We start from the raw sequence: 5,000 nt of genomic DNA on the forward strand, positions 1-5,000 counted from the left end.
GTTTGTCTGTCTGTCTGTCTGTCTGTCTGTGCATGCGTGCATGTGTGTGCACTTCACCCATGTATAGTCATAAACATTTTTTTTTATCATTGATTTGAGTATTATGATTATGGATATAATTATATATATATATATGTATGTATGTATGTATGTATGTATGTATGTATGTATGTGTGTGTGTGTGCGTGCGTGCGTGCATGCGTGTGTGTGTGTGTGTGTTAATGTCTCTATTTGAATGTGTTAGAATGTCATGTTTGTTTGTATAATTTCTACAACCCCCTTCTGTTAATTTTGTGGATAATACTGTTTAAATTTCATTTGACTAATTTGCTCTGAGGGCTGGGTGTGTTTAACTGTAAGTAAAGATGCATACTTATCATGCAACATTATTCCACTTCCCTCATTAAAATAAAATTCTTTTTTATTTTTTTATTTTTTTTTTATTTTCTTATAATATATATTTTTTTTTAGTTTGTTTCTTCTTTCCGACAGGCGCAATAGCCGAGTGGTTAAAGCGTTGGACTGTCAATCTGAGGGTCCCGGGTTCGAATCACGGTGACGGCGCCTGGTGGGTAAAGGGTGGAGATTTTGTTACGATCTCCCAGGTCAACATATGTGCAGACCTGCCAGTGCCTGAACCCCTGTCGTGTGTATATGCAAGCAGAAGATCAAATACGCACGTTAAAGACCCTGTAATCCATGTCAGCGTTCAGTGGGTTCTGGAAACAAGAACATACCCAGCATGCACCCCCCCCCCCCCCCCCCCCCCCACCCGCACCCCCCAAAAACGGAGTATGGCTGCCTACATGGCGGGGTAAAAACGGTCATACACGTAAAAGCCCACTCGTGTGCATACGAGTGAATGCAGAAGAAGAAGAAGAAAGTTTCTTCTTTCCAATGACACTCTTACCAAGCCTGCAGTACTGATCTACACCAGCCAAGATCAACTGATTCATGGCGGAGGGAGAGAGAGAGAGAGAGTGGAGGGAGGGTGAGGGCGGGGGGAGGGGGTGGGGTAGGCAAAGACAGACAGACAAGACAAACATAGACTGAGAGAGACAAAGAAAGAAAGAGAGAGAGAGAGAGAGAGACAGAGAAAAACAGATAGAGAGAGAAAGAGACACACACACACACACACACACACACACAGAAAGACACCGCGACGGACAGACAGACTGTGACAGACAGACAAACAGACACAGAGAGAGACAGAGACAGAGACAGAGACAGAAAGACAGACAGACAGAGATATTTCAGACAGAAAAAGAGAACAAGACAGACAGACACAGAGAGAGTCAGACTCAGAGAGAGAGATGGAAAGTTGCTTCTCTCCTGATAATAACGGAAGACGACCTCCCTCACCCCACCCCACCCCACCCCAACCCCAACCCACCCCACCACCATCTCCCCCTTTCCACCACCAATGCCAAAAATACTTCATGAAGGGCACAGGGGGCTGGGAGGGGGTAGGGAGGGGACACTGTCTGCACAAGGGTATGCAGACTTTTTAACATGTAGGCAATCCAATCGCACATACAGGGCAGAGGGCAAGGAGGAGGAAGATGGGGAGGAGGAAGAGGAGGAGGAGGATGAAGATGAAGAGGAGGAGGAGGAAGAGGAGGAGGAGGAGGAAGATGAAGAGCAGGAGGAGGAAGAGGAGGAAGAGGAAGATGAAGAGCAGGAGGAGGAAGAGGAGGAGGAGGAAGAGGAGGAGGAGAAAGAGGAGGAGGAAGAGAAGGAGGAAGAGGAGGACAACGAGGAAGAAGAAGAGGGGGCAGGAGGTATGCAGACTTTAACATGTACGCGATCCAATCGCACATACAGGGCAGAGGAAAAGGAGAAGGAAGATGGGGAAGAAGAGGAGGAAGATGAAGATGAAGAGGAGGAAAAGGAGAAGATGGGGAGGAAGAGGAGGAGGAGGAGGAAGAGGCGGGGGAGGAGGTATGCAGACTGTAATATGTATGCAACTGCACAGGGCAGAGAGAAAGAAGTGGAGGAGGGAGGAGGAGGAAGTGGAGGAGGGAGGAGGAGGAAGTGGAGGAGGGAGGAGGAGGAAGAGGAGGAGGAAGGGGAGAAGGTAGAGGAGGAGGAGAAAGAGGAGGAGGGGGAGGAGGTATGCAGACTATAACATGTACGCAATCGCACGTACAGGGCAAAGGAAAAGGAGAAGGAAGATGCGGAAGAAGAGGAGGAAGATGAAGATGAAGAGGAGGAAAAGGAGAAGGAAGATGGGGAGGAAGAGGAGGAGGAGGAAGAGGAGGGGGAGGAGGTATGCAGACTGTAATATATATGCAATTGCACAGGGCAGAGAGAAAGAAGTGGAGGAGGGAGGATGAGGAAGAGGAGGACGAGGGAGGACGAGGAAGAGGAGGACGAGGGAGGAGGGGGAGGGAGGAGGAGGAATAAGAGGAGGAGGAAGAGGAGGAGGAGGAGGTATGCAGACTGTAATATGTACCCAATCGAACATACAGGGCAGAGAGGAAGAGGTGGCGGTGGAGGAGGAAGAGGAGGACGAGGACAGGAAGAGGACGAGGAAGAGGAGGAGGAAGAGGAGGAGGAGGAAGAGGAGGTATGCAGACTACAACATGAACACAATCGCACAGGGCAGAGAGGAGGAGGCGGAGGAGGAGGAAGAGGAAGGAATAAGGGTATAGTGAGCCAACACTGAAAGAAAAAAAAACCTCGCACCCCACTCCCCCCACCCAACCCCTCCCCCTTCATAAAGCTGAACAACGTATAGGAATACATGCCGGGCGAGCGAAGTTACAAATGCATAATTGGTGGGCTGTGTCGTTAGCATCATTATTATTATTATCATTGTGCCAGTTTCGTTCATCTCGTTAATTGAGGTCACTGCTAGGAACGATTCTAGCTTCTACTTCTTCTTCGTTCGTGGGCTGCAGCTCCCACGTTCACTTGTACGTATGGTGAGGAACAATAATTATAAAGCCAGCAAAAACTGACATGGGTGGGGTGGAGAGGGCTCGGGGTATGGGGTGGGGGCGGGGGCGGGAGGGAGGGGCTGAGAGGGGGAGGGAGGGTAGGTAGCCGAAAGGAAATCCTACTCTGGGCTGTTTAATTTTTTTTTTTTTTTAATTAAAAAAAGAGTAGAAGAACACGTACGCACACAGTCAAGGACACACACACACACGCTTGCATGCTTGCTTGCTTGCACACACACACACACACACAAAGGCAAAAACAAGAAAATAAATAAATAAATAAATAAAAGCAAAAATAAAACATCCACATACCTGCACCACCCAGCGCAGCCGACGATACTCCAGCAGCACGAATGTCGTCGACACATCCAGCTAGCAGACTACAGCCACAGCACCACCACCACCAACAACAGAAGAAGCCCCCGCGGCTGGTTCACCACGCCACAGACAGCTGAATTCTCGGGCTCCACGTAGTTCCAGCACCACAAGTCTGTTTGGCATCGATGCCAGGCGGAATTCCTCCACCCGCCAGCAAGCAGAGAGACAAGCGAAGCCGAGGCAGCAAGCTAGCTGTGTAGAGAGAGAGAGAGAGCTACCTACACACACAGCCACCACGCTCACTAAAACCTCCCTGCCTCGATTTTTCTCTCCCCTCTCTCCTCCGCCTCCTTCTTCTTCTTCTTCTCTCCCCTTTCCTCGATTAACACACCACCACCACCACCGTCACCAGTCAGGCAGTCCGTGCCAGCAGCGCTCCCTTCCCAGCAGCGGAGCCAAGCTAAACACCGGCACCAGAACTTTTGCAGCAGCAGTAAAAGCAGCAGCTAGCTAGCTAGCTACACAAGTCTAGCACCGCACGCTCACGGGGGGGAAAAAAAACCCGTACGACGGAACCGTTTTCAGTCTCTCTATACCGTGGCAGCGAACACCTCCCCTCTCTCTCTCTGTCTCCTTTGTGGTGTCGAGAAAAAAAACACGCACAAACAGTGCACTCGCTTTCCAGAGTGGATGTCTTGTATGCAATGCACGTAACCAACACACTCACAGACACGCACGCACGCACGCACGCACGCGCTCGCGAGGGGTGGAGGTGGGTAGGGGTTACGCCCGCGCGCGCGCACACGCAGTCTGCCTCCTGCTTCGATGACGGTCTCCACAACAACAAACAGTACACAGCATGCAGCGCTCTTCAAAACTTAAGATCGAGAGGTCTTTGCTCTCTCTTTTTTTCTTTTGCATGCATCCACACGTTCGTACACGACTGGGGCAGTTCTTTCTTGACGCCTGCTTCGCGCACTGGTGGTACTGGCGACCGAACGTTGTAAGAAAAGACTTATTTGCACCAGCTCGCGCGCACGCGATAGACAAGAGCTTGAGAGAAGTTCAAACCAAAAAAACTGAGCGATGCAAAGACCGGTACATCAACTACAACAACAGCTGCTACTGCTGCTGCTGCTGCTGCTGTTTAGCTCGTGGTGGGAGCGTTAGCGTGTTGTTGCGGCGGACGGGGCGAGAGCTTTATTTGCGGCGGGCGTGGGTATGGATGGAGCAGGGAGACACAGAGAGAGAGAGGGGGGGAGGGAGAGAAGCAGAAATATGGGAAAGCGAAAAACAGGTCGCTTTGGTTTTGCTGCCTGTCTAGCCTTGCATTGCTTGCCTGCAAAAGTACAGGCGCTTGACGGGGCGCGTGGATTTTTGTTATCGTTGTTGTTGTTGTTGCTTGGTGTTTCTTGGTGTGTGTGTGTGTGTGTGTGTGCGTGCGTGCGTGTGTGTGTGTGTGTGTGGTGAATGCATGTGCTCTCTCTCTCTCTCTCTCTCTCTCTCTCTCTCTGTGCCTTGGAACAATGTGCACACACACAGCCACACACAGAGACACAAACAAAATAAACAAACAAACAACAACAACAGAAAAAAGCAACCAAGGCTCACGCATGGACATGCACTGATATACATGTACATAGAAAAAACAAAGAAAAAAGAGAAAGAGTGGTCATGAATGTTTTAAGTAACTTGTAATATTTTTCTTTCATGTAAAGCGCCCTGAGCTCTTAGAGAGAG

General features: G+C 49.8%; 2 protein-coding genes across 8 annotated transcripts in view; both read right to left on the bottom strand.

Annotated features, from left to right (window-relative positions):
- The window catches only part of LOC143277445 (uncharacterized), a 41,986-nt gene extending 38,208 nt beyond the window's left edge, over positions 1-3,778 (bottom strand). The window contains exon 1 of the mRNA XM_076582265.1: positions 3,255-3,778. The gene's annotated coding sequence lies outside the window, so the exon portion shown is untranslated. The remainder of the gene's footprint in view (positions 1-3,254) is intronic.
- The window catches only part of LOC143277528 (uncharacterized), a 90,646-nt gene that overhangs the window by 79,610 nt on the left and 6,036 nt on the right, over positions 1-5,000 (bottom strand). The window lies entirely within an intron of this gene.

The sequence above is a fragment of the Babylonia areolata genome, chromosome 34, assembly GCF_041734735.1.
Source record: "Babylonia areolata isolate BAREFJ2019XMU chromosome 34, ASM4173473v1, whole genome shotgun sequence".
NCBI lineage: Eukaryota > Metazoa > Mollusca > Gastropoda > Neogastropoda > Buccinidae > Babylonia > Babylonia areolata.